General features: G+C 42.3%; 1 protein-coding gene across 1 annotated transcript in view; it reads left to right on the forward strand.

Annotated features, from left to right (window-relative positions):
• The window catches only part of LOC311087553 (NACHT, LRR and PYD domains-containing protein 3-like), a gene marked incomplete at both ends in the record, with an annotated part of 56,104 nt that overhangs the window by 27,543 nt on the left and 7,693 nt on the right, over positions 1-20,868 (forward strand). The gene's annotated exons all lie outside the window — the stretch shown is intronic.

Raw genomic sequence — 20,868 nt, forward strand, 5'->3', positions numbered from 1 at the left:
ATTCATGACACATGGTTTAGCACATTGCACCACTCAGAGGACGTGAATTGCAAAGCTGCAGAGGAGAGGCTTCAGTGTAAGAATAAGCACAAAAAAGCATGTTAGCGAGATTAGCATGCTAAGCTAGCATAATGCTAATGTAGCTTATGGTTATCCTGATAGCTGAAGAGCCAAATTAGAAAGAATGGCATCTGGTTAGTATGCTAACCAATTATTATGCTAAGCTAACTAGCATAAGGCAACAAACACAGGCTAGGTCAACTTTGGAGACAAATATCTCGGGAACGGTAGCGAAAATCAAAAATCTGTTCAGTCATTTCTGTGCGGCTCAGTCCAAAGATCATCTGAGCAAACTTTGGGCAAAATTGAGCAAGATTTGAAGGAAGAGTAGCGAAAAAACTGTTTACCATTTGCTTCAATATGGTGGACAGTCACATTCTTCGAAAATGACAAATTAGACATCGTCGGAATCGGCATAATCCAAGGAACATAATGACATAAAGAAATCAAATTTTGACCTATGTTTTCAAAAGTTATAAGCGTTTTTGCAAAACACCTTATACGTCTGGAACACTAGGTGGCGCTGTGTTCAAAGTGCTCAGGTACCTTCAGGCCATGCTATTGATGATCCTTACCAATTTTTGTGCTGATATGTCAAATAGTTTATAAGATATTGCAATTTATGACAAAATTCAAAATGGCGGACACATCCGATCTCAGATAATTCGGTATCCACGGATTCGGCATGACGCAAGGAATCCATAGATACCACATTTATGATTTTCTGACAAAGTGTTCAAAAGTTATTGGCCAAAATTGCAATTTCTCATATCTCATGACCCGTAGGTGGCGCTGTTCCCAACTTTGGCATGGAACCTAAGATCGTGCTTCCGATGAAGTGTACCAATTTTCGTTTCGATTGATCAAACTTTGGCCGAGATACAGCCTCTGAACCAATTTTGGGTCGACCTCGTTAACTTTGCGACATCATAATTTTTTTTTTTTCAGTATAACAAAAAAAAATCTGTTCAGTCATTTCTATGCGGCTCAGTCCGAAGATCATTTGATCACATGTTTGGACAATATTGGACAAAAGTTGAAGGAGGAGTAGCGAAAAAACGGAATACTGTACTTTTCAAAATGGCTACTACTGTAATGGGCGGAGTCTTAATGTAAGGTATTGGTTGTGATCAGCATGATGAGAGGAATCAGGTGTACTAAGTTTCATTTCTGTGGATCAAAGGGTTCAAAAGTTATAACCATTTCAATGTTGAATTTTTGAACTGGTGGTGGCGCTATAGAGTTGATCCTAGAGGCTCAAAAATTGGTCCAATTACTATTCATTACCATCACTAGAAGTGTACCAAATTTCATCATTTTCCTATGTTCCGTTGATAGGGCTGCCATTGACTCCCATTCGGGAAAAATAATAATAAGAAAACTAACAGATACAATAGGTGCCTCAGCCCCTTCGGGGCTTGGCCCCTAATAATACTATTATGGAAATATATTTAATAGGTGCTTGCCAGTCCTCCCAGAAAAACGCGGAGTTTTTTTGTGATTGTTGCGGGCAAAAATCCTTGATTATGCGGCACGTTTTCTTAAAAAATGCGATGGAATATGCGGGATAAAATGCAATTTTATGCAATGAAATTGCGGGAACTTGCAAAAATTGCGGAAACTTGCAAAAACTGCGGTTTGATGAAAAAGAGAAAAAAAAGTGATTCCCCCAACACCAATTACATTAATAGTGTAATAAATGTCTTCATTTTAGTTTGAATGGGAAAGAAGAGGTGTAAGCTATTCACCCTGCTTAGGGGGATGTGATCAAAGCCTGGAGTGGAGCAAAAGCATGTTCCTCTCTCCACTCTAAGCGTTCTGTTATCACTCCGCTCCTGATCCACTCCGGGTTTTCCAGTCCCGCTCACGGAAAAACTGCTCCGTGTTCACTCATTTTTAAGAAAGTTACAGAAAACAACTTCTACAAACAATTTTAATTTGCCAACAGTTAATAATAATTAATAAAAGTGCATGACGTGCAAATCAGATAACAATCAAGTGCAATATAAACATGTTTTGTCAGGGCATCACTCCCGAACCAGCATCAACACTCCATTTTCAACATCTGCTTACTCATTCACACCACAGACACGTCTTTTTGCCTTCTGTGTCTGACGTGATTTAACTTCTCCCCAGTTGTTCCATGAAAACCTGCAAAGCACGGCCTGCGGCGTAAGATATATACGACCGGATTTTTGTGAAATAGGCCTATCGCGGGGTTTGCACAACTTTGCAGCTTTTCAATGATGTCGCGTAAATACGTCACTTCATAACGTTCCCATGGCAACAGGGGAAATGGCTGCGCTTGTGTGAAGTAAACGCAACATTTGTCAACTTTCTGCTAAGATATATGTGACTTTTTGCAACGAAAATGCGGGGATTATGAAATCATGCAAGCCCGCATATTTTGCACGCGGAAATCTGCAATTTATGCGGCGAAAGTGCGGCGTATTTTAAAAAATGCGTCCCCCGCATAAATATGCGGACTTTGGCTGATTATGCATGGAATCATGCGATCGCATAATCGCGTTTTTCTGGAGGGACTGGCTTGCACTGTTAAATTGAGCTTATAGTTTCCACTGTACTAGCGAAGAACATATATCTGTGTTAAAAATGAATCCATTGTAATAATGTTAATCTCACCCTGGGCACAGTGTGCAATACCTTCTCTTCCTCTCTCATCTCCATCACATTCTCTCTTTCTTCTTCTCTCAGTCTTAGGGCCCTGTTTCAACGATCTAAGCACACGGTCTAAAGCACACTGTGTAAGTGCACTTAGGGCGTGTCCGAATCCACTTTTGCTAGTTTAACGATGGGAAAAATGGTCTGCGCTCCCGGCACATGGTCTAAAAGGGTTGTTCCTATTTTCTTAATGAGTAATGGGTGTGTTTTGGGCGTAACGTGCTATAAACCAATCAGAGTATCATCTCCTATTCCCTTAAAAAGCCAGTTGCACTCGCTCCATGGCGGATTCGCTATTTACATGGAGGAATTTGCATGTGGAAAAACTGAACGCTTCTCCAGAGAAGAAACGGATCTGCTTGTGCGCGAGGAGACCATCTATGGGACTAAGTGTACGCGTGTTTTGGACCCGCCTATAGGTGCATATTACTAACACGCTCTTTAAATAATGATAAAAAAACTGAGCCATTGACTGTAGACCAGGTTTCAGTTGGTCAATTGCTCAGTCTATTGGTCAGCATAAGTCTGAGTTAATATTAGGCAATTATTTCACAACCTTCATTATATACACTTCGAAAAATTACCAAGGTCTGGACCTCAGGGACCTCAATGGTGTGTACGGCCCTGCGTTAGGGCTATATATACACACAGACACTGTTAAGCACAAATGAAACACATGAACACAACACACGGAGAAAAAACACACAAAAAAACAGAGTTCAGGGCACCTTGGTCCTTTTTAAAAATATAATCATATATGACAACAAATTCAATGGAACAAGGGAGAAATAATATTTTCATTACATTTACAAGCACTACAGTCTCTGAACAAACCACACACGTCAGTTTAACAGAATGAATAAAGACTGTTCTTTTTCTGTGTATCAGAATAATCCATCGTATCATCGCGTTCATGATCAGACGTATGGCTGTATCAGTGTCCTTATTTGCACATATATTTCATTTGAAGAAGATGGAATTAAATTTGTGCACATGTTCATGTTTGGAGCACTAGAGTATATGAAATATGTCCATAAAAACTTGAAAAGCGCTTGATCTTGTCCGTATATGAACTATATGATCCGCGTTGCGTGCGTTGTTTAACTCATCGTGCCAGAAACCGCTAAACACGTTAGTTGATCATCATAGATGTCAGAGTCATTTTCTCTTTCTGTCTTCAGTCTGAGTGAATGCAGAATTACAGAGAAACAGAGTCTCATCCTGACTTCAGCTCTGAAATCAAACCCATCACACCTGAGAGAGCTGAACCTGAGTGGGAATAAACTAGGAAACTCAGGAGTGAAGCACTTATGTGACGTACTGAAGTATTCACACTGTAAACTGGAGAGATTGAGGTCAGTAACATTCACATTCAAGAATCAAAATTTATTTTCTTCAGTCTTATTTTCTGCTCTCTCTCTGTTAATGTAGTTTAAGCTGCTGTGATATGACAGATGAAGGTTGTTCTGATGTGACTTCAGCTCTGAAATCAAATCCGTCACCCCTGAGAGAGCTGGACCTGAGCAGGAATAAACTAGGAGACTCTGGAGTGAAAAACCTCAGTGATCTACTGATGAACCCACAATTCAAGCTAGAGAAACTACGGTTAGTATTATTATACTGTACAGCAATTACAGTGTGACTGAAGTTTATTTATTTGAAGACAGCAGGGCTTATGTTTCATTTTTTATAGCAGTGCACTTTATGGGTTTTCCCTATTGCTCACATTTTTATGTGTTTTTTTATCTAGATAGTAATTGTTTAATTTCCAGCATTTGATACAATGTACTGATTGTGTACATACAGAAATCTGCCTTTTCAACAGAGAATAAAGAAGAGAGACATCAAATAAATAGTTAAAAATGAAAGTGAAGAAACCGTGTGTTCCAGCACACAGAACTAATGTGACTGGGTTTCAAAACAGACTATTGGAAACTAAATGCTGCTGTAGCTCTTCAATAAGATGATCATCATAGATGTTAACTATTGTTATTTCTCTGTCTTCAGTCTGTATAAATGCAGTATTACAGAGAAAAAGAGTCTCATCCTGACTTCAGTTCTGAAATCAAACCCGTCACACCTGAGAGAGCTGAACCTGAGCAGGAATAAACTAGGAAACACAGGAGTGAAGCACTTATGTGCCGTACTGAAGGATTCACACTGTAAACTGGAGAGATTGAGGTCAGTCATATTCACATACAAGAATCAAAATGCTTAAAATCACTTCAACAGTTTAAACTAAAACACTTTATACTCAATATCTCACGATATGCCTGAGTTCACACTATATTCATGCAACATTTTCACCATAGTAATTTGTGATCTGGTGAAATAAAGATGATGATCTCTCTTAGGGATGCACCGATACCGCTTTTATTTTTTCAGTTATTTCAGTCCCATATTTTATGTTAACCCTCTGGGCCCTGGAGGTGTTCTGACATGCTCTGACATTTGTGCTTATTTCTGTTACTTGTGACATTTTCATGGCTAAAATCTGATTAGACTGTATTTAGCACAAACTCCGCTACAATAATATGTCAGCAGCATGTATGTAAAAGTTTGTAGTTTTGAGATAATGACATTTATGCGTGGTTTGTGAAAAAAATAAAATGGTCACTGAAATAAGGTTATGAAACCCATACTGATTATTGTTTAATATTATTATTGTTTGACATTATTGTTACCATATTATACATATCTATGTTTGAGCAGATATCCACACAGTTTTTAACAGTAAACACGGGTCTAAACATTCTAATAATCACCATATTAGAGTAAACACTCATACTAGCCTACTTTTATTATGCTGTGTTTTATTATCGAGCATAAAAACATATTCATGTCGTACATGTATAAAAAAATTAGCATTGAAAGGTTGCCTACCAGTCTAGTTCACATTTCAACATGTTTCTGTCTATATATAGATACATATACATGTATGACATTAGGCTTTGTGTTTTTACTCCAATCTCATTTCATAACGTACACTTGAGTCTGGCACCAGTTTAACATGTCTTACCTTAAAAATCTTCTCATCTTCAAATTCTAATTCTTCTGAGGTAAATCCAAGGTAAACAGCACAGCACAAACACAGTCTTCCAAACTCGATGAAAAGCAGAGGAATACGTTACTGGAGTCTCTTATTCTTTGTTTTGAGGTGATGGGGCATTTACAGGCCCGTGTGGACTATTTGCATGTCAGTCGCTCGTGCGCGCGTGGGTGTGGTCACATTAAAGTTAATGAGGACCCGTTTGAGAAACTGTACATGTCGTTGCTTTCATATGGATTACTTAAACAGAGAATATTTATTTTTGATATAATGTACATCATTTACAAATAGAGACTCCAAGCTTTGTAAAGACATACGTTTCAAGTCTATGTGACAAACATTCGCTGAGTTACAGGTCATTTTCTGTCACGTTTCAGAATGAACTACAGATAAAGAGACGGCAGAACGCGCATAATGTTTATTTTCTTTATTTTACAAAAAACACAACATTTTGTTTTTATTATGAGTGTACACAAATAAAAGAAGACATTCAACAGTTTTGAATGATGTATAACACTTATATGTAAGATTGTAAGATCATGTAACCTAGAGAGCAGAATGAACTTCACATTGAGAGAGACGGCAGAACGTGCATAATGTTTATTTTCTTTATTTTATGAAAAACACAACATTTTGTTTTTATTATGAGTGTACACAAATAAAAGAAGACATTTAACAGTTTTGAATGATGTATAACACTTATATGTAAGATTGTAAGATCATGTAACCCAGAGAGATTACAAATATAAATAAGAAAAAGGAAAAAAAATATAGTAAGCCAAATCTAAAGCCTGGTACTGCTTCCACTGTGGCGAGGATGGCCACATTGTCTCTACTTGTGATTAAGCAGCAAATCCTGCTCTGGTAGCCTCCAAAAGAAAGGTACTAAAAGAGAGACAGTCTACATGGGAGACCCATGGGTGGTAATACCATCCTGCCCCTTTAACCTAGAATCAGCTCCAGTAGGCCTTTATCGCATCACAATAGAACGCCAGAAATAGCCGCGAAAAATTGCTGAAGCAGTGTACTGCGTCTTCCGGTTATTGCGTTCACCATGGCTGCCTGTTAATTATCACTGGACTACTTAGCTCTCGCATCTCCCAAAAGTTTCTTTTTTTTTAGTTTTCTTGATTCCATTTTAATGGTTTAATTAAATTGGTATAACCAATTATTTAAAATGTAATGATTTAAGCAAAAGGTTAATCCAAACTTTTATTTTGACGGGTTGCCATGTAGACCTTTGAGTCTCTCTGTGTTTTATGATATGACGATAGTTTTTCTCAAATGAAGTTAAAATGCAGCTGAAGTGACTCTCAGAACGGCTGTGTTGATGAAGTGCATTAATGTCCTCATATAGGCTGAAAACATCGCAAGTGTCATGCGTGCCTCAGTGTGTGTGGTAAATGAAACAGTGCGTCTGTGCCATTCATTCTCAGAGACACACAGAACATGCATGATTCCTATTTAAATAGTCTTTATGTGGTTTAATATTAACAGACACTGTTCTATATCGCAATTTTATTTAAGTTTACTGACCTACTTTTCATCTAAAGGTAACTAAGTAACCACCAGAAGTGTGAGTACACTGCTTGGCGATTTCGAACGTTCCGAAACCAGGAAATTAGATAAAGGCCTGTTGAGGGACAAACAGAGGCTGAAAAATCTATTAGGGGTCCCAAAGAGAATAAGAGCAGAAGTTGCAACTGGCACGTTCGCACCAGAAATAAACCTTTTGTTTTGCCCAAGGGATTGGTTGGGGCAAAATGCACAGCTGAAGTCATTATTGCAGGTCAAAAATGCAATTGTCTTCTCGATACGGGGTCATAGGTGACCACTGTTTTACAGACATATTATGAACAGAACGTGTCCCATTTGGAAATCAAGCCTCTTGAACATCATCTTGAGGTGGAAACAGCAAATTGTCAGCTTGTGCCTTATCTTGGGTTCATCGAAATTGATGTAGTGTTTCCCAAGGATTTCCTTAGAGTAGAGACCAAACTTTCCACACTTGCTTTGGTCACTGCAGATACCAATGGTAGTGCTCAATCTTCTGTACTTATAGGCACAAACACCCTAGACTTAGTCTATGAGAATCACTCTGATTTAGAGATTATGGGATCTTGTCAGACCTTACCTTATGGGTTTAAAGTCATTCTGGATGTCCTTGGACACAGATTCAAGTAAAAATCCAATAGCATTATTGGTTCTGTGCAAATTCTGGGTACAACACCTGAAGTGGTTCCAGCTGGACATTTACATTTACATTTACTCATTTAGCAGACGCTTTTGTCCAAAGCGACCTACAATTAAGGACTAAATTAAGCGAGTCATTGTGAAGAGGCAAAAACAACGCAAGAAGTGCTCAAAATACGAAGTTTAGGCATTGTTTAGAGTAGCATAAGCCCGCTAAGGGAGGATAACCTCTGAGGATAAGGGTGGACAAACTCTTGTTCTTGAAGGCTCAATCAGTACACAAGAGCCATCCTGTGATAAATGGGTATTTATGGAGTGTCCTTCTGAATCTTCTCTGCCAGGAGGTCTTTTATGTGCCTCTTGTCTTGTCACACTTCCTAGAACCTCACAGAAAATCCCAGTGATCCTGAAAAATGAAACGGAGCATCCTGCGAAGAGTGTCATTGCAGAGTTACATTTGCTGCAAAGTGTGATCATTAAAGAAGTGGCAACGGAGAGTAGCAATCAGATTGAAGCTGCCCAGCCTTTCACTATCGATTTTGGTGATTCACCAATTCCTGGTGAATGGAAGGACAGAATTTCACAAAAACTATGTTCGATAAAGGAAGTCTTTGCCCTTCATGATCTTGACTTCGGTAGGACTGATCAACAGATCGTTCAACACGATGGTAGGCCTGAACTGTTACATTCAACGTATCACTGGGCATGGCCGCGGGAACTAGGGGTGCTGAGGGTTCTTCAGCACCCCCTGACGACAGCTGTTTCACTACGTTGGAATTTAAGATGACATGACTAAATATCTTTTTGTATTTCAACATGTTTTTTAAGAACACCTTCAACCTTTATAAAATTACTCTAAGATTATTTCATTTTTATATGTTGTCGAATATGTTTTTATGACTCTAAAAGAAATTAATATATCATAAGGCAAAGCCGATCTCGCATGGAGTGAGTGATGTGACACTGGTTGAGTACCAGCATCTCAGAACTCATTTGACACTCATTTAATGCATGTGAAAAAACGTCTCCGGTTACGACTGTAACCCTTGTTCCCTGAGAAAGGGAACGAGAACTGCGTCGAATGACACTTTGGGGGAACGCCCCTCAGCGTAGTGCCTCTGAAGTATGAATGAAACTAAGCCAATCCTGATTGGTGTTGCGTCATGACATAATGTGTGACGGCATATGCGGAAGCTACAAAAGGATGCCGGCACACAACAGAGATAGCCTTCTGTGATGAAGCAAACGCTCCCAGGCAGGGGGAGGCATGGCGAAGGGACGCAGTTCTTGTTCCCTTTCTCAGGGAACAAGGGATACAGTCGTAACCCGAGACATTCCCCATCGAGGGAACTCGAACTGCGTCGAACGACACTTTGGGGGAACGAGTACCCACTATGCCACAACGAGCCCTGCCTGTCCTAGTGTGAAGCTGTGCACAGGCACACTTAGGACGAGAGCACAAGGATGCCAGGTGTCAATGGAATGTCCAGGCTGTAAAATCTAATAAAAGTGTGAGGGGTGGCCCATCCTGCTGCATCGCAGACTTCCTGGATCGGGGCCCCTGAGAAGAGGGCTCTAGGGGACGCCATGCCTCTGATAGAGGGAGCCCTCACGGCCAGAGGTGAAGGCAAACTGCGCACCTGGTAGGCCATAGATATAGCTTGGACAATCCAGTTGCTAATGGTCTGTTTGGAAGCTGGAAGCCCCTTCTTGGGCGACCCGAAACTCACTAACAACTAGGATGTAGGATGACTTTGATGTTGCCTGGAGCAAACTCCAGGCACCCGTTGGATATAGAGAGCGCCTGGAGATCTCCTACCCTCCTCAGAGAAGTAATGGCCAACAAGAAAGTCACCTTTAGGGAAAGGTTCTTGGCCTCAGCTGACTCCAGCGGTTCGAAGGGGGCCTCAACCAACCCTTTGAGAACCACCGCCAGGTCCCAAGTGGGAACCCTGGTACGAGCCGCAGGTCTCCAAGCCCCATGGAGGAAACGTACAACCAACTGCTGTCTCCCCAGAGACGGGGTAAGGCCAGCCGAGAAGCGATCTTGGAGGAACTCCAGCACTGAAGCTACGGGGTAGTTAACTGGGTCCACCTCTCGCTCTTTGCACCATACGGTGAAAACATTCCATTTTAGGCCATACAATTTCCTCATGGAGGGAGCTCTAGAGCTGAGTATGGTCTCTACTACTCCTGCTGACAGGCCAGCCTCTCTGTACTGTGCCCCCTCAGGGGCCAGACCCACAGTTTCCACAGTTCGGGCCGAGGGTGAAATATTGAGCCCTCTGCCTGTGTCAGTAGGTCCCTCCTGATGGGAAGCTCCCATGGAGGGCCGTCCAGGAGTGATATTATGTCTGAGAACCATACTCGGGCCGGCCACAACGGGGCTACCAATAATAGACTGATCCCGTTGCGACGAACCCTCTCTAGAACTCCAGAAAATGCACGTCTGTACCATGGCATCCAACCCCAGCGGGGCTGGATGTGTGAGGGAGAACCACAGTGGACAGTGAGTCGTCTCTCGAGACGTGAATAGATCCACTTCCACTGGGCCGAACCTCTGACATATTGACTCCACCACTTCGGGATGGAATCTCCATTCCCCGGGCCTCAGCCCCTGCCTCGACAGGATGTCTGCTCCCTGATTCTGATTCCCTGGGATGTATGTTGTTCTGAGAGACAAAAATTTCCCCTGGGACCACAGGAGGATCTGATGTGCCAGTCTGCATAGAGGGCGAGACCTCAGACCCCCTTGATGGTTTATATAGGCCACCACCGACATATTGTCCGTCCTCAAAAGGACGTGATGACCCTTGAGGTCCGCCAGGAAGCTCCTCAGAGCTTGGGACACCGCCAACATTTCCAGGCAGTTTATATGCCAGGAGGAATGATGGTCCTGCTGTAGCGATAATCACTTCTGGGGAATAATTAACTCAAATCAAATCAAATCAATAATCAATACTTGCATATGGTTCTCTTTGTATTGCTGAGGAAAGAAAGCGCTTGTGTCGTTCTTTCGGAGCTGGGCTTGTTCTCTCGTGTCTTCCGGGGTGAGCAGACTCACAGGAAGTTTTAAAGGTTCACCGAACGTGAAGTTACCAAAGAAATAATTCAGAGTTCATCTCCCTTGTGGAGGGAGAGGCGAATATGAAAATAAAACTTAGTAAAGAATAGAAAAGAAAGGTCGGGAGTGACGCGGAGGTGCGCGTCCGAAGACGGTGGCCGAAGCCTGTCCGAAGTTGGTGTTTTCCCGAAGTTTGACCAAAGAGAGTGAGAAACGGTTAAGTTCCGTCTTTTGAGGGAATCCTGTCCACGCCCCTTTTTGCGGGGAGGGCAAATCATCTCCCGAGATTTTCGAGCGGGAAGAAGTTCCTTTGTCCTGTGGGGGACGCCCACTGGAATGAGTCATGAGGAGATTGGACTGAGCCGTTCGGCTCCAGAAATATGAAATGTGTAAAACAATGCACATTACTGCATTCTGCTATCGGAATTCGACTCCGTTAGATTGAGATAATTACAGAGATATCAAACACGTCATATGAAGATTATAGGAATACAAAATTACATAAGATATGCATATTATAAACATTTAAAGTTTGATTAGCACATGATAAAATTGTAGATACTTCCAGTGTGACATGTGAAGACCTCTAAGCACAAAAAGGAATACATTTAATACATTTAAAGGTACTTTTCTCTGAAAAGGTCCATGGATGGTGTTTGTGTGTGTGTGTGTGTGTGTGTGTGTGTGTGTGAGGTGACTTCTCAGTCTCCCAGGGGTTGTAAAGTGTTATCCTATAGCAAAGGGGGTCGGGTTACAAGACCATGATTCTATTTGAGAACATTAAATAGGAGAAACACTTCCAAGTTACAAATCAGAAAATCATAACTATCGCATAAAAGGGCTAACCAAACATGCAGGCCTTAATACATCATCTTAGATTCTGAATCAGTTGTATTCTGAATTAAATGCAAGGTAAGTTTTTGTGTGTGTTTGGAATGTCTGTAGAAAGTCCATTATCTCTCTGGCTGAGAGAGAGAGCAGGGGGGTTTGCATTGCAAAACTTCATTTGAAGCTTGCGAAGCTAAGAGGAGATGCGGTGTCATGTTGTTCTGGTAATACTCCAGGGTGCCATAAAGTGTCGGGAGAGCCATAAAAGTGGCCACCAAGCCACGCAATTAATGCGTCTATGGCAGACTAGCTGAGCCAACACAAATGATTTGCATTCGGGGGTTCAGAGTGTGGAAGCAAGAAGGAATGTGCATTTGTGTTCAGATTCAACGAGCCATGATTCATTAATTCAGAACCAATGAATGAATGATCTGCTCATATGCTACACTGCCATAGACCTCTCGTAAAGCGGCCGTCCATGACCGCGCCCCAGCCCGTGAGGGAGGCGTCTGTCGAAACGGCTTTCCGGCGACATGACGCTCCCAGAACGGGACCTTGGGACAGAAACCAAGCTTTCTTCCACATAGATAGGGAACGAAGGCATCTTTGCGTAACCCTGATCATGCGAAATGGGTTTCCCCTCAGGGAGAACCCCTTGGTTTTCAACCAACACTGCAGGGGCCTCATGTGCAGGAGACCGAATGGAATGATGTTGGATGCTGCTGCCATGAGCCCCAACACTCTCTGAAAATGTTTTACAGTGATGGCCTGGCCTAGCTTTATCCTGGTCACTGTGGCCAGGATGGATTCGATCCGTGCAGGAGACAATTGTGCCGGCATCGTGACCGAATCCCACACCACTCCCAGGAACATGGTTCTCTGGGCTGGTGCCAACATGCTCTTTTTCGTGTTGAGTCTCAACCCCTGGCTCTGGATGTGGGCAAGGACGACATCTCGATGCCGAACTGCCAGCTCTTGTGACTGGGCCAGAATCAGCCAGTTGTTGATATAATTGAGGACCCTGATACCCTGAAGCCTCAGTGGTGCTAGAGCTGCGTCCATACATTTTGTAAATGTGTGAGGGGAGAGAGCTAGGCCGAACGGAAGAACCCGATATTGGTACGCTTCGCCCCCAAAAGCGAACCTCAGGAACTTCCTGTGAGATGGAAGGATGGAAATGTGGAAGTATGCGTCCTTCAGATCTATCGTGACAAACCAATCCTCAGATTGAATTTGGTTCACGATGATGGGTGCATCTAGAACCTGAATCTCCTCAGAGACCGATTCAAGTGCCTGAGATCTATTATTGGACGCAGTCTGGCTTCGGGTATTAATCGGGATTCGTTCTTGGCCCCCTGAAGCGGATCTCCGGCAGGGTTCGACCGAAAACGATTCTCAATGTGCGGACGCGAGTGCTGCCTGCCGCAAGCCTGTGGGGTTGACAGTGTAGGGCGCGTTGCTGGAAACCGATGCGTCCCGAAGCGCACTTGACGGCGGGAAGTCGACATCGACGCGGAGGAGGCGACCTTGATCGCTCCCCCATGGGTGGTGCCGCTCGCAGAGGACCTAGGCTGGCTAGGACCTCTTTGTCGAAGCCTTCTTCGCTTGCAGGACAGCCCTCAGGTCGCCCTGCTTAGGCTGAGGCTTCGGCTGAGAGCGTCGTCTATGCCCCCAGGCTGCTTGAGGGGGGGCTCTAGAAGCGACGCTCTCCTTTTGCCCCTGTCTGGAGGCGGAGGAGCTGGCGGGTGGCTGCGGCTGCTCGCTGGGGGCAGGCTTCTTAGGTTTCGAGCAGCGAGGGAGGTATTGTCTGAAGGCTGCAGACTGTTTCTTCGCCTCCTGAAATCTGTCGATGACAATGTTAACCGAGTCGCCGAACAGGCCAGAAGGCGAAATCGGGGCATCAAGGAGGAAAGCCCTGTCTTTCTCCTTGATGCCCGACAGATTTAACCATAGATGTCTCTCCGAGACCACCATTGCCGCCATGGAACGGCCGATTGCACGGGCCGTTTCCAACTGATGTTACACAACTCGTTGTGTAAATCGGGAAAGAACGGTAAACCCCGATGATGAGGTTGCTCTCTGTGCTGCAGAAAGCGCTCGTCCAACTTGCTTTTTACAAGCACTTCCTGCCTCTCATGTGGCCAACTGATGTTAAGAGGGGCCACTGCACGAGAGACAACCTCCACCAGCTCCTCATATGCGGGGACATGGGGTGGCGAGTCATCCCCAAAATCCCCGCCTTCGATGCTGAGCACGTCTACTTCCTCGGAAGCAGACAGCTCAAGCATCGGGCTCTCCACTCGTGCTGAAAAAGCCGCAGAGCAGGCTTCCGCGCGAGGAGGAAGAGCGTCGGAACTGGCGGATGAATCACGAGAATGTGCCTCGGCAGTCTCGGGATCCCCCGCCAGATCCATCTGCGAGCCCCATGAAGAGCGTTGCGTCCCGCACCACGGGACTCGCGAGCCTGGCCATCCTCATTGAAAATGGCCAGGCGGGAGCGCAGCACACGGATTGTTAATCTCTGGCAAACCTCGCAAGCAGCCCCCTCGAGAGCTGCTCGCGCGTGCTGCACTCCAAAACAGTGTACACACATTTGGTGTGTGTCCCCACCCGTAATATAACGTGGGCAGGGATGCACACACCTCCTGTAACTGCTTGTGCTCGCCATTATAATATATATGTGCTTGTGACTGAGACAATACAACACCAAATAAGACAGACAAGAGACAGAGAGCGCTTTGCTGAAGAACAGAAAGCTATCTCTGTTGTGTGCCGGCGTCCTTTTGTAGCTTCCGCATATGCCGTCACACATTACGTCATGACGCAACACCAATCAGGATTTGCTTAGTTTCATTCATACTTCAGAGGCGCTACGCTGAGGGGCGTTCCCCCAAAGTGTTATTCGACGCAGTTCGAGTTCCCTCGAAAGGAACTAAATATAGACTAGATGTCTTGATTAAAGCATTCATTGGCATTAGGTGCTGTTCACACAGTACTTATTTTTCCATTCCACTATGCTACTTTTCCATTGTTTTTTAGCGTGAACGCACTAATCGTGTTTAACTGTTGCGCTCGTCTTACGCATGACACAGGATTCTTAAAACGCAGCACTAAATAAGTTAAAATAAGTTCAACTAAAACGCGTCTCAGGACCTTGCGTTTTCCACCCGTTCCACTGCCCGCGTTTGGCGTCTTGCGTTTTCGCTTTGATAGATTATGCTTTCTGTGTGAACCGGTAAGTAAGTATCATAAGGTAATATGCAGATTTGTGTGCTGTGCTTTTTAAAAATTATCATGAGTTCTGAGCAGTTTCACATAACTGTCCTAATTCATTTGTATGTTCATCTTTTTGTTTGGGCTGTTTAATATTAGGATTTTGTTTAAAATACTACCATACCATAGCACCGCACCACAATATAAAGCTCTGCCCATTAAGCCCCGCCCCCAGCACCCCCCTGATAAAATATGTTCCCACGGCTATGTCACTGGGGTATGGACAATTGTTTTCCTCTTGAATGGTATTTGACCTGGATTTTGAAAATGCACTACTGAATCTATTGATGTTTGAACTGTTTACCTATATTGACAGTTGAATTGTGTCTTTATCGTTTGTTTCACTGTTTATTGCCCTGTGCTGTTTTATTTTAAAGATAAGGGTTTTATTGTGTGAAATATTTGAAATGTAAGTTTTGGTTTTGTGAGTTGAGCTGCTGATTTGAATATCATATTCAAATTTAAAGTTACTGAGTATGTAAAAGGGTTTAACTAAACCAGTATAGATTTCAATTAAGAAACCTAAAATTAGTTCAAACAAGTAATTAGAACACTAAAAGGTAAATAGAAAAAATATCCTATATTAAACTAGAGGATAAATTTATATTTCAAAAATAGATACAAATTAAATAACTCTTAGAAAAAAAGGATAAAACTCAGAAACCAGTTTATTTAATTGTTTATTTTTTCCTTTATTTGACAATCGGTGATTTCATTGGCATTCCCATTGATTTTCTATTCAGCTGTCCCTGTTTTTTTTTTTTTTTTTTTTTTTTTTTTTTAAGGAGAAACGATTCATTAATTCATTTAATTTCTGTCAGGACCACTACCGTCAAATATGATTGACAATTATCATACAGTTTGGATTGGCGGTATGGTTCTGTTCTGGGTGAGAACTCCCTGCGCATCCATGCAGCCTAGCATGGATAAGAGCAGGGAGAGCAGCAATAACTCCCCAAAACAAAATCATATGCCAATATCCCCCAACCCAACTGACAGCGCAATCTGGATGCTTTTGTAGTTACCTGAGTGAGCCAAGGCAACAAGCATGTTGCCAATACCTGAAAAGCTTGAGCAACAGCATGCTACCAACAATAACAGAAAGCCTTAAGCAACATATATGCTGCCCTTACCTAGATGGCCTAAACGACTATGTTGCCAATACCCACATTGGCAACATATAAGCCATAGCAACAAGCTTGTTGTCAATATCCGAAATGTTTAGCCCTAAACATGCATATTGCAATGAATGACATACCACCTGAAATGAAGAAGTGAAAATTGAGATATCAAAATGAATCAGCTGCTTGCTTGTTGTATATCCGCAGTCCAGTTCCAGTTTCTTTGAGTGACGCCTGTGAGCTAGAGATGAGAGATGGAGATTTAATTTTTCAATTATCTTTTTCACTGGAAATAAGTACTGAAGTACACAATACTGAAGTAATCCTGGTGGAAACTTCTGGTTCACACAGAATTAGCAACACATGTCATTTATACAGCTGGATGGTTTAATGTAACAAGTGTGATGCTGCAGCTTGGATATATTTAGTCACAAATATGTAGATTTGAATAAATTCCAATCACTAGACAAGTTATTTGTTGACGTGCACTGCGTACACTGTCACCTGTCAATGACATCATAAACTTGTTATACTTGGTTGTGGTTTACTTCTGTAGAAAAGAGAACAAAAAAAAAAAAAAAAATTTTTATATATATATATATATATATATATATATATATATATATACAGTGAGGAAAATAAGTATTTGAACACCCTGCTATTTTGCAAGTTCTCCCACTTGGAAATCATGGAGGGGTCTGAAATTGTCATCGTAGGTGCATGTCCACTGTGAGAGACATAATCTAAAAAAAAAAATCCAGAAATCACAATGTATGATTTTTTAACTATTTATTTGTATGATACAGCTGCAAATAAGTATTTGAACACCTGTCTATCAGCTAGAATTCTGACCCTCAAAGACCTGTTAGTCTGCCTTTAAAATGTCCACCTCCACTCCATTTATTATCCTAAATTAGATGCACCTGTTTGAGGTCGTTAGCTGCATAAAGACACCCGTCCACCCCATACAATCAGTAAGAATCCAACTACTAACATGGCCAAGACCAAAGAGCTGTCCAAAGACACTAGAGACAAAATTGTACACCTCCACAAGGCTGGAAAGGGCTACGGGGAAATTGCCAAGCAGCTTGGTGAAAAAAGGTCCACTGTTGGAGCAATCATTAGAAAATGGAAGAAGCTAAACATGACTGTCAATCTCCCTCGGACTGGGGCTCCATGCAAGATCTCACCTCGTGGGGTCTCAATGATCCTAAGAAAGGTGAGAAATCAGCCCAGAACTACACGGGAGGAGTTGGTCAATGACCTGAAAAGAGCTGGGACCACCGTTTCCAAGGTTACTGTTGGTAATACACTAAGACGTCATGGTTTGAAATCATGCATGGCACGGAAGGTTCCCCTGCTTAAACCAGCACATGTCAAGGCCCGTCTTAAGTTTGCCAATGACCATTTGGATGATCCAGAGGAGTCATGGGAGAAAGTCATGTGGTCAGATGAGACCAAAATAGAACTTTTTGTTCATAATTCCACTAAACGTGTTTGGAGGAAGAAGAATGATGAGTACCATCCCAAGAACACCATCCCTACTGTGAAGCATGGGGGTGGTAGCATCATGCTTTGGGGGTGTTTTTCTGCACATGGGACAGGGCGACTGCACTGTATTAAGGAGAGGATGACCGGGGCCATGTATTGCGAGATTTTGGGGAACAACCTCCTTCCCTCAGTTAGAGCATTGAAGATGGGTCGAGGCTGGGTCTTCCAACATGACAATGACCCGAAGCACACAGCCAGGATAACCAAGGAGTGGCTCTGTAAGAAGCATATCAAGGTTCTGGCGTGGCCTAGCCAGTCTCCAGACCTAAACCCAATAGAGAATCTTTGTAGGGAGCTCAAACTCCGTGTTTCTCAGCGACAGCCCAGAAACCTGACTGATCTAGAGAAGATCTGTGTGGAGGAGTGGGCCAAAATCCCTCCTGCAGTGTGTGCAAACCTGGTGAAAAACTACAGGAAACATTTGACCTCTGTAATTGCAAACAAAGGCTACTGTACCAAATATTAACATTGATTTTCTCAGGTGTTCAAATACTTATTTGCAGCTGTATCATACAAATAAATAGTTAAAAAATCATACATTGTGATTTCTGGATTTTTTTTTTAGATTATGTCTCTCACAGTGGACATGCACCTACGATGACAATTTCAGACCCCTCCATGATTTCTAAGTGGGAGAACTTGCAAAATAGCAGGGTGTTCAAATACTTATTTTCCTCACTGTATATATATATATATATTTTTTATTTTTTTTTACACACTACCCCCACCACGACTGATAGAATGGTTACATCCTGATGTTAGAGGCATATGTTGAGCACTATAGATCCAATCTAATGGGGGTAGCATCACACCACGCTGGAGCAAGCAAGGACACATGGCAACAAGCGTGCTGCTGTAGCCAATTTAACAATTGTATGGGATCTATTGGGGGAAGCTTACACCCTTAGCAGCAGCAAAATCTGATACAACAAGCATGTTGTATAAATCACAGAACTATAGCTAAAACTAGTGTAGTTTGGCAGGGGAAGCATACACCCTACAGCAATAGCTCCGACTAGCGGCAAGAAAACTGATACAACTAGCATGTTTGTATAACCATAGGACTAGTATTAAAACTAGTGTAGTCCAGTCGGAGAAGCATACACCCTCTAGCTCTGAGTCAGATGCAGTGCGCAGCCAAGCAATGAAATAGTGTGCTTCCTCATTCATGAACATGATTTCTGCTCCCATCCTACGGATTCCATCGGCTGTGGAGGTGAAAATGACGACTCCCATGATTCCACACTCCTTCACTGGACCATCAAGCTACGATGTTGTTAGTGTTGAATACCAGACCTCTGCGGCGAATGTACTGTGTATTATGCACAAGTACGTTACCGATATCTAGATAGTTTTAGCCACAAGCATGTGGTAACTTTAACACAGCATGTTGCAATAATCAGATAGAATAAAGAACAGGCATTTTTCCAATGCAACCAGATAGCATAAACAACGCTTGATTACTACAGCATGTTGCTGAGGACAGTATGCACAAAATACTAGAAGCCAAAGTAACAAGCATATATTCGATAACATTGCACTAGTAGCAACCACCATACAGTACTGATAGCAATGTTGCTGAAATGACAGCATATTGCTGATGCCTGATAAGCTTAGCACAGCATGTGACAATGACACCAGGTATAAGCCTAAAACACAGCCATGTTCCAAATAACGACTGGGCTAAATAACCTTGAAAGTAAAACAACCATGTTACCAATAGCAACTAACAGCTTTTAAAGCAAGCAGTTTTTAATAGCCACTAGATAGCCTTAGAACAAGCAGTGTTTCAATAAGAGTTTTTTTTTTTTTTTTTATATACACAGCTTAAATAAACCACCATGTTGAATTTCAGCCTATAAAGATGCAAGCCCTTAAATAAAAACAATGCATTAAAATGAAAGCACGGTATACAATACACTGTAGCTTTAAGAACGCCGTGTTTCCAAGAACTAGATAGACCAAGTGTGTCCAATAACGCTGAGGTGACTCAACTGAATTGTGACTGTTTACTATGTCTTTTTTAAAGCTGTGCCACATCAGAATTATTCTGTTTGCATCATGAATTGTTCATTCATATCAAGCAGCTGCTTGCTGCATAGTGCTAAAAGCACAGCGTGTGCAACGCGATTAGTTGCCAATGACAACACATAGTAACGCACATAGCCAATATGATCGCATAAGCCTAGCAAGAGCATTTTAATGATACCGACTAAGTTAGATAAGCCCAAGTCACACGTATAGCATTAGCAACAAGCATGTTGCCAATACCCTGATATATTTTAGCAATGAGCATTAAAAAGGACTTAGCTTAGCTTTGTGAGGACTTTCAGAGATGAATGGAGAATGAATCACGTCGAGTCCTGTGTCAATAATGCAGCGAAGCAAGCAGCAATGCGACTGAGGTCACTTCCAAATCAGGAAACTTATGATCGATGCGGCAAATCTCATGTTCAAGTTTAAGATGAATCTGAGGTGAAATCCTTGTGGGGAACGAATTCCTCTTGCTAAATTCCCGATTGCACGATTCCTTGTGAGATGATGTTGTTTGCCTGCCGAATTCCGCCATTTAATTAGCTCCTGAGAAACGCGATAGCTGCTGATAAAACTGAAGGAGCTTATATATGTATACGGTGATAGGCGTCGTATTCCTATAGGTAGATGTGGATCAGCTGAGGGTCAGATGATGCAAGCTTGACTAACGTGACCTGCCAGAACTAACGCTAAACTTGATTTATCATTTTTCCTAACAAAAAAATGTTCAACATAATTTGAATTTACTCTTGTTGTCTGTTTGTCCATTCAATTTCTCACTGCTGCTCTCTATGAACCAAGATTACTGGTCCACGTTTTCCTTTCTTTATGACTCACCTGGATGCCCATTAAAGGGTTAGTTCACCCAAAAAAATTAATTCTGTCAGTAATTACATACGATCATGTTGTTCCAACCCCGTAAGAGTTTTGTTCATCTTCAGAACACAAATTAAGATATTATTGATGAAATCTGAGAGCTGGCTCACGTCTTCATAGGCTGCAAAAGTCTTACG

Source organism: Abramis brama (genome assembly GCF_963993115.1).
Source record: "Abramis brama genome assembly, chromosome: 7".
NCBI lineage: Eukaryota > Metazoa > Chordata > Actinopteri > Cypriniformes > Leuciscidae > Abramis > Abramis brama.